This window comes from Macaca fascicularis, chromosome 16 (genome assembly GCF_037993035.2).
Source record: "Macaca fascicularis isolate 582-1 chromosome 16, T2T-MFA8v1.1".
Taxonomy (NCBI): Eukaryota; Metazoa; Chordata; class Mammalia; order Primates; family Cercopithecidae; genus Macaca; species Macaca fascicularis.
The window spans coordinates 57,249,640-57,258,985 of NC_088390.1; the positions used below are offsets into that span (position 1 = coordinate 57,249,640).

The window sequence follows — 9,346 nt, forward strand, 5'->3', positions numbered from 1 at the left end:
GATACCACTCAGCCCTCACTCACTCCATAGAAGGAAATAAACAGCTGCTGGGGTGTCCTGGGAGGGAAGACACGGACCTTTGTTGGGAGGGGCATCCAAGGGGAGCCTGGTTGGGGGAGGTGGTAGGAAGGAGTGGGGACCTGGAATAAGCCACTCTCCTTTCATCAGCAGCCTCCCAGTATTTCACTCCATTTGGTGTGGCAGAAAGGAGGTGCCAGCATTGACCCTGAGTGTGGACAGAGCCATTCCCTCAGCAGTGAGCCCCCGGCCACCCCTTTGATCGCCCCTCGCCCGCTCCCTAAGAGGCTGTTAACATCCTTCTTTATGGGGCTGGGGACGGAGCCAAGACTCTCTCCTCATCTGGGGCCCCCAGGCGGCTCCCTTTGTACTTCTTCCCATGCCCAGCGCCTGCCTGCCGTGGGGGACTAGCCTGTCCCGCCCCAACAAAAACTGTAAGTGAGAAGTCCTGAGCCTTGAACTAGTTAGGTGAGCTGATGGGAGGAACAGTCTGCGCTTACAGGGAGCTCCCAGTCCACTTTGGGGAGGGGGGCAAGTAGAAGAAGAGACGGACCAGCAGAACAGAGCTGGGAAGTGGCCTCAGGTGAGCTTCCTGGAGGAGGAGGAAAGGAGAGCACAGGGGAGCAAGGCAAGGAAAAAGAGGGAGGAAGGGTCTATGTGAGACTGAAAGGGAGAAGGGGGATTCTGTGGAGGAGGTGTGGGATGGATTTGTCCATCTGAAGCAGAAAGCCCAAGCCAGAGTGTGGAAAGAGTGGTAAAAGGGGTGGGGCGGAGAAATGGGCAACCTCAGAAGCTGAGATGGTGGTGCCAAGCCTCAACTGATTCATCTGTGAAATGGGCCTGACACCTGCTTCCCCCAGTTGCCGTGAGGATTCGCTGGGCCCGTGCCTATAAGGGCTCTGGCTGGAGATCACACTCCCTTCTCACGCATTTCCTGTCCTGCTTTTATTCCCCACTGCATCTAAGCCCAGAGGGGCCAGTTCCTCCTTGTTTCTCAGCATCTGGCCTCATCTAGAAACATCTGCCTCTCCTGCAAGAGGTCCCAGTTAAGGGTCTGAAGGAAGAAGTGGTGAAGGCAGGACTGCGGGTGGCGGGGCGGGCGGGGAAGCTGGATGGAAGGAACAGAGGCACATTTTCCTCACCCCCACCTCCCTCAGGCCTCATTCTACACAGATTTGCCATTCATCTCCCCAGATTCCCCTAACTCCTGGCTGCCCTCAATACACACACTCGCACGTGCGTGCACACGCACACGCACACACCTGTTTTCTCTCTCAACAATTCAGCGTAACCCCACCCCGACCCAGGACCCCCAGTAGAGGACCCCACTCTGCTTCCTCCAGCTTTTCCTTCAGTGGCTACCCAGCAATGGATTCTCCAGTTTTATTTCCAAAATTCTGGCCAATTTTGGATTCTTCTCCATAACATGTCCATGTTATTTCAATATGAAAATATTTTACCTCCCAGTTAAATTACCAAACTTTTCCCTGAAAAATCTTCCAGTGAGAAGCAGGGCCATATTTTATCCTTTTTTTTTTTCCTGCTGAAGGCACCCAAGGAGGACTCAAGGGTCCCTGTGCCCCCATTTGAGTCATGCTGGCAGGGCTCTGTGCATACACAGAACCCGCAAGACAGAGCCTGCTGTCTCGAACCAGGAGAGGAAGGCAAAGGCAATGTGGGAGGGGGGTGTCCCCGGATCCCTGGCACCAGCCTTGGTCTCAGAAACAACAAGACTTTAGCTCAGTGGAGGTTGAGGGGGTTTGGGGGATAGTCAGAGTTAAAGCTGGAGTTGGATAAGCAGGTGTTACCCATGGCAAGAAAAGGAGATGGTACTCCTGTGGTCTGACCTCAATCTCTCCTGCTTTAGGGGTAGAATCCTGGGCTCATAGAATGTCCCTCGAGCTGGGCATGGTGGTGTGTGCTGTCATCCCTGCTACTCTGGAGGCTAAGGTGGGAGGATTGCTTGAGCCCAGGAGGTTGAGGCTGCAGTGAGCGGGGATCAAGCCACTGGACTCCAGCCTGGGTGATGGAGCAAGACCCTGTCTCCTCCTACAGTCCCATCCCTATGATTGCAGATGAGGCCAGACAGAGGGCTCACTTGAGACTCCGGAAGTCTTTATTCTTCCCAAATTGACTCATTCTCAGTTTCCAGGGTGTGGTGGGCAGAATAATGGCCCCTCAAAAATGTCCACATTCTCATCCCCAGAACCTGTAAATATGTTACTTATGTGGTAAAAGGGATTTTGCAGATGTAAGTAAGGATCTTGAGATGAGGAGAATATCCTGGATGGTCTGGATGAGCTCAGTGTCATCATAAGTACTCTTATCAGGGAAAGAGGGAGTCAAGAGACTCACAGAGACATGAGGACAGAAGCTGAGGTGGGAGTGATGTGAGGATGGGGCCATGAGCCAAGGGATGCAGGCAGCCTCTAGTCAGTGGAAAAGGCAAGGGATCAATTCTCCCCTTGAGAAGGAACCAGCCCTGCTGACCCATTTCAGACTTCTGACCTCTGAGCTCAATTTGTTTGTAAGCCACTAAATTTGTGGTAATTCGTCACAGCAGCAATAGGTAACTAATGCTAATTAATTGCAAACTAGTTACACAAGGCTTTGGGGTGAGAGGCTTTGTGGGCTCCAGTGGGGAACCCAGTGAGTCTTCCCCTCCACTTTCTTTCATCCTTACCCAGCATCAATTGCACATCCATGATGTGTCAAGCACATACCAACTTAATCATCACAGCCCTGCCTTCAAGGAGCTTCCAGTCTAGTGGGACTACAGACATGCAAACACACAAGAACCATATAGTAAAAGAGTGATTTTTGATGGTTGGTATGTACCAGCTGCAATCTGCATGGGGACAGGAGCCAGAAGTAAGGGAATACTTGGCTTTTGGAGCCAGAAAGGAGTGAGGTCTTGATCCTGACTGCTCATTTTGTGATGCTGGACAAGTTACTTATGGGGGACCTGGTTGCTCCCTGATTCACCTGGGGAGGTGAAGCGGGTGCTGCATTAGCTCATTGCATTATCCCTGTGAACCAGAGCCTCAGAGTGAGTGTGGGACAGGGGTGGAGGCTGGGGACAAGGAAGGATGCAGGTATTACTATGTCCTACCTATGCCTTAGTTTCCACATCTGTAAAGTAGGAAAAATAATCACTCCTATCTCATGGGGTTGTAAGAATTAAATGATGGTGCATGGAGACTGCTTGACACAGTCAGTGACACCTAGTAAGTGCTCAGAAAACAGGGAAGGCTTTACGGAGGAGCTAGAACTTGAGCCAGACTTGAAGGCCAAATAGGAACTTGTGGGACAAACAAACAGGAGGAAGCTCTTCTGAGCAGGAAAAAAAAAAAAACAACAGCATGAGTGAGGCACAGGGATAGGACGTGAACCTTTTGGGGAATTGCAATGAGATTCAGGCAGCTGAAGCCTAATGTGGCCAAGAAGCAGGAGAGGTGCTTGGAGAGTAGGCAGAGGCTGGACCACCAAGGACCTTTTATGTCTTTCTAAAGATGCTTTTATCCTGAAGCCAATAGCAAGCCACTGAAGGCTGTTGAAGAGGGGAGTGACTCAACTAGATTTTTATGTTGGAAACAAATCTGTTTTCCGGGTTGGTTCCAAAGAGAGACAGGAACTGAGGGAAAGGATCCCATTCCAATTCAACCTGTTGGGGCAGGGAGGAGAAGGTGTTTCCTTTTTCTTTTTCTTTTCTTTTCTTTTTTTTTTTTTTTTGAGATGGAGTCTCGCTCTGTCACTTAGGCTGGAGTGCAGTGGTGCAATCTCGGCTCGCTGCAACCTCCACCCCGGGTTCAAGTGATTCTCCTGCCTCAGTCTCCCAAGTAGCCGGGACTACAGGTGTGCGCCACCACACCCAGCTAATTTTTATCTTTTTGGTAGAGATGGGGTTTCACTGTGTTGTCTGGGCTGGTCTCGAACTCCTGGCCTCAGGTGATCTGCCCAACTCAGCGTCCCAAGGTGTTTCCAATGTCCCCAACTGTGAACCCAGAGATGATCTCTGGAGGAAGGGGTTTCAGGAGAATCACAGCAAGTCAAAGGAAAAGATCCAAATACCTATTATCCATACGAGGAAACCGAGGCCCAGAGAATGTCACGCAGTAGTGGCAGAGGCAGGACCAGATCCCAAATGTCCTGACTCACAGCCCAGTGCTCGCTCTAAAGTACCCTGACAGCCACAATCGCTGGATGAATAGCCAAGCTGCAGGTGGAAGACTAAAGCAGAACAGGCAATCTCCCACATTGACTCTTTGGAGGCACAGTGAAGAGAGACTCTTGTGCTCTTGTCCAGTGTTTCTGGGGACCTGGTTGCTCTCTGATCCTCCTGGGGAGGGGGAGGGGGTGCAGCATTAGCCCATTACATTATCCCATGAAATGGAGCTGCAGAGTGAGTGCAAGATAGGGGCAGAGGCTAAGGGGGCAGGAGGGGATGCAGATGTTATTATGCCCTACCTATACCCTATGCCTGGCTGATGCTAAATTGTCCTCAGTGCCACGGAACTGAACCTGTGACAACACAATAGACTAAAAATAAACTGGGCATTTACCACTTTAAAGCCTTAGAGCCAAGTCTCCCCATTCAGTTGCAATGCCCCAGTGAGGCAGTAGACTGACCCCACGTGACTTTTGGGAATGAACACTGAGACCATCAACCCTATCAATGAGGGTTAAAAAACAACAACGAAGTACCACCTGACAACTTCAAATTATTTATTGATTCCTGAAAAGGAAAATGAAAGGAAGCTGGCCAAAGCCACGGAGTGCCAGTTGAATAAGTTATCAGGAGTCTTCTTGGATTGACGACGCGGCTCCGTTTGCAGCACTTAGCATCTTCTGCCTCAGAGGAGAGCTCCTGGTGGGCGCTCAGCCTACCTGCTTCAACTGCAAGCTCCCTGAAGACAGACACCCCAGTTTGGCACTGTGCCTGACTGGCAAGAGGGCTCTTTTCCTCTTTTGCAGACTGTTGATGCAGCCTCCTAAGTACCCTCTCTGCCTCCTAAGTACCCTCTTTGCCTCCCGTCTGGCTCCTCCAGTCCACCCTACAGTCTTCCTAAGACACTGATCATATCCTCTGATTCTGCTGAAACGCTTCAGGGACTCTCAACAGCTACAGCAATGACTCCCCAAGTATGCCCTGGAGCACATCAGTCCCAAGAGATGCTCCTGAAGAAACAGCTTGGGGCCAAAATAAATTTAGAAAATGCTCTTTACTGAAGCCCCTCAGCCCTTGGAGATTCACATTCCACATGAGCGTAATACAGGATCTGAGAAGTCTTGCAAGGTTAGCATGCAACCAGGTTAGAGCATTTGATACAGTTTTCCCAGGCTTTTTCCATCACAGGCAATCTTTTTGCAAGCAGTGTCTACAAACAGCCCAAGACATAGTCCCACAGAACGTACTTTGGGAAGCAGTGAGCTGCACGGTAGAGCCCGAAGTTCATTCAAGGAGGGGGAGGGCAGCGGTTATGTGATGAGTCCCTGCCCAAGGGAACATGGTCTGTGGGAGCACTGAGGTGGCCGCGATGGCTCAGGGTGCAAAAGGGAAGGTGCTGGCTGTGTGCAGACACGACAGAGATTTGTGGGTCAGGAAAGTCCATCGGCAGCTCTCCTCTCTGCCTTCAGTCTCTTCATCTGGACACAGATATCCTGGGCATGTGTGTGTTTCTGGACCTGGCACATCCTGAGTGAATCTTGGCCTCTTGAACCCAGCAGCCTCCTGCTGCAGAGTCACTGAGATGCTGTGCAATTATGACATACCCTCCCACCACAAAAGAACATTCCAGCTTGTCCAGGGGATGGTCACAGAGGCCAGTGCTCCACTGGATCCCCAGCAGCAGAAGCCTTCTGTGGTAGTAAAAGCATGGGCATCAGAGGCCGAGTCCGGGGTTCCCATCCTGATCCATCACTGACTAGGTGCTGTGGGGCCTTGGGTAAGTCACTCAATCTCTCTAAGCCTGTTTCCTCATCTGTAAATTGGGAAATAATAGCTGCCTTCAGGGTTGTTGAGCCTGCATGGTTTGTTGTCCTGTGGTATCAGCCTCACCACCTCCAAAGTTCTCGAAGATCCCGAAGGTAGGATTAAGTCTCAACATTCATTCATTCATTCCATGCAAATACTTGTCAGTCACCTTCCCCGTGCTAGGAACTGGGGAAATGGTGCTGAGGAGAAACAGGCTGGGTCTGCGCCTGTGGGGAACATACATTCTGGTAGAGATTAAGTAATTCATTCATTTATTCAATACTGAGCAGCCACGGTGGGCCCGGCACTGTGCTGAGCTCGGGCCTCCTGTAGGTTTTCAAACAGAGTTTACAAAGTACTTACAAAGCACTTTTGCCATCTTTGGTTAGTTTGTTCTTCGTGACAGTCTGGTAAGATAGGAAGTAGAGATTATCACCCCATTTGGTAGACAAGGAACTAGAGGATCAGGAAGATTAAGAGGAAAATTGAACTGGGAACCAAAATCTCTCTTCTCTCCATAGGCATTCACTGGAGGCCCACTCTGGGCCAGGCGCTGTGTTCACAGTGAGATGAAAACGTCCCTCTGGCCGGGTGCGGTGGCTCAAGCCTGTAATCCCAGCACTTTGGGAGGCCGAGACAGGTGGATCACGAGGTCAGGAGATCGAGACCATCCTGGCTAACACGGTGAAACCCCATCTCTATTAAAAAATACAAAAAACTAGCCGGGCAAGGTGGCGGGCGCCTGTAGTCCCAGCTACTCAGGAGGCTGAGGCAGGAGAATGGCGTAAACCCGGGAGGTGGAGCTTGCAGTGAGCTGAGATCCGGCCACTGCATCCCAGCCTGGGCGACAGAGCAAGACTCCGTCTCAAAAAAAAAAAAAAAAAACAAAACAAAACAAAAAAAAAAACGTCCCTCTGGCTGTGTGGGTTTTTGTTTGCCATTTCTGTGACGGCCATTTGTTTGCCCCTCTATTGCTGCAGTCCCTGTTCCTCTCTGAGGCAATACCCTCTCCCAGCCAAGCCCTCAGCCACGGACTTTCCATACAACAGGGAGCATATAAGTTGATTCCTCGAATTCCACACCCTCAGCTGTCCCCCTTTGTAGCCCAGGAAATCCTTCCTGCACTTGACTTCAACACCTAAGGCCAAGGTTGGTCCCCCTACCACCAGGGGCCTCCGTTGGGGTAGAGCAATGCTCAGGGAAGACCAAGATGACTCAGGCCCTTCTCAAATGCCAACATGTGAACCAGAGGCACACTAGACCCTGAGCTCCCAGCCAAGTGCGTGCTCGCTGTAGGGGCTACTCTGGGTCTTGGCCAGGGAGGAGCAGGTGGGAACAAGGAGCAGAGCATGCAGATCTTCCAAAGTGGATAGAGTTATAAACTGGAGCGGGAGAGGAGGAAAGGGTAATGAGGGAGCTGAATGATGAGCCCACCATCATTTTACTAAAGGCCTGGAAACTAGACAGCAACGTGGGATCTTGGAGGGAGGTGCTGAATTGGGGGTGGGGTGGGGTGAGGGGTGTCAATATCACTCAACATCCAACTCACTGTCAGCTTAAATGAGCAAACCCCAGCTGAGCCAGAGAAGACTGACATATCCAGCATTCCCCAGATCCATCTGAATATCTCCTCCTTCTCCTCCACCTCTTCCTTCTCCTCTAGGAAGGCCCCTCAAGTCATCTCCATCCCCACAGGCGTGTTCCCCGTGTGCCTGCCTAGCTCTTGTGCCTATACCCTGTATCCTGGCTACTCTGTCTCCCTGTGTTCTGGGCATGCTCTATTTCCTCCATCAACCAGGGGCTCCAGGAGGTGAGCTGTAAGAGGTGGAGGTTCTTTTTTTTTTTTATTTTAGATGGAGTCTCACTCTGTCACCCAGCCTGGAGTGCAGTGGTGCGATCTCAGCTCACTGCAACCTCCGCCTCCCAGGTTCAAGCCATTCTCCTGCCTCAGCCTCCGGAGTAGCTGGGACTACAGGCGTGTGCCACCATGCAGGGCTAATTTTCGTATTTTTTTTTATTTTTTAATTAGAGACAAGGCTTCACCATATTGGCCAGGCTGGTCTCGAACTCTTGACCTTGTGATCTGCCTGCCTTGGCCTCCCAAAGTGCTGGGATTATAGGCGTGAGCCGCTGCACCAGGCCCAGGTTGAGGTTTTTGAAGAGCATCACCTTTGCAGGTTCAGAGTATGGAATCTCCTTTGAAGCTCCCTCCACCTCGGCTCTCTTAATTCCCAGGCCACTGCCAGCTTCAGCAGATCCTGAACTGTTCTGTGAGGTGTTTACAGCCTTTCTCCCGTGCTCCAGGCATGTGGCCTTCCACCTGGATTCTGTCTGCTCTTTCATCCCCTGGCCCTGGTTCCACCAACAGCTTCCTCCAGCCCTGTTGGCAGCAGTCTAATCTAAATCATGCTCACTGCGGTTTTCAGTACAAGGTTTTATCATCAGGTTATGTATGGGTATGGGTAGCCTGAAGGATGTGGGGTAGAACCAAGAGACAACTACCTGCCTGGGGAGAGCAAGCGGCGCTACTCTCACAGCTCACACCAATGCCTGCCTGACAGAATTTTTGTCTCCGTTAATTCATTTATCGCCAGGAGAAAGTCGAGCTGTCTCTTTCCTCTTTACAGGTGAGAAACGCTGCAGGCAGGAATCCAACCGTCATTCTTGACACCACCCTTATCTAATCCCCTGCCAACTGCTAGTTCAAGCCAGCATCAGCTCTCTCCTGGACCACTGCCACCGCCTCCTAACAGGATTCCCACCTCCGCTCTCATTACCCCCGATCTGCAGCCAACTTGAGATGATCATGTCACCCCTTCCACACCCAACACAACTCCAAAATGCAAAGAGGCTTCCTCTGTTCTTGGATCAAGGGTTTAAACATGATCTAGAAGGCCTTGCGTTGTCAGTCTGCATCCACCTCTCATTCCTGTCTCTGCACTCCAGCCTTGTCTGCCTTCTCCCAGCACATTGTATATGCTCCCTCCTGCCACTGGGCCTTTGCAAATACTGTTTCCTCTGCCTGGGCTGTTCTTCCATCCCTTGGGTTTCAACTCAGACATTACCTTGTTAGAGAAGGCCCCCAGATTCCCTCGCCGGTCAAATCCCCCGTACATACTCTTAGGGCATCATGTTCTTCGTTTTCTTTGCACTGACCACAGCTGTCATCCTGACTGCATTTGGGTGGCTATTTGATTGATGTCTGCTCCCCACTAAACTGCAGGCTCCATGAGGGCAAGAGCCAGCCTAGCCCAGTGCCTGGCACATAGTAGGTGCTCAATAAATAGTTGTTTGAGTGGGGCCTGAATAAGTGAGCAAAGCCTTAACCAAGCCAGGACCAGGAGCTCAGAGCCT

The 9,346-nt window shown here is 51.2% G+C and overlaps 1 long non-coding RNA gene across 1 annotated transcript; it reads left to right on the forward strand.

Annotated features, from left to right (window-relative positions):
• The first annotated feature begins 4,614 nt into the window (after nt 1-4,614).
• Nucleotides 4,615-8,890, forward strand: LOC123569553 (uncharacterized). Its single transcript, XR_006693355.2, has 3 exons — nt 4,615-5,963; nt 8,022-8,169; nt 8,620-8,890. It is a non-coding gene; the product is annotated as an uncharacterized lncRNA (long non-coding RNA).
• Nucleotides 8,891-9,346: the final 456 nt, after the last annotated feature.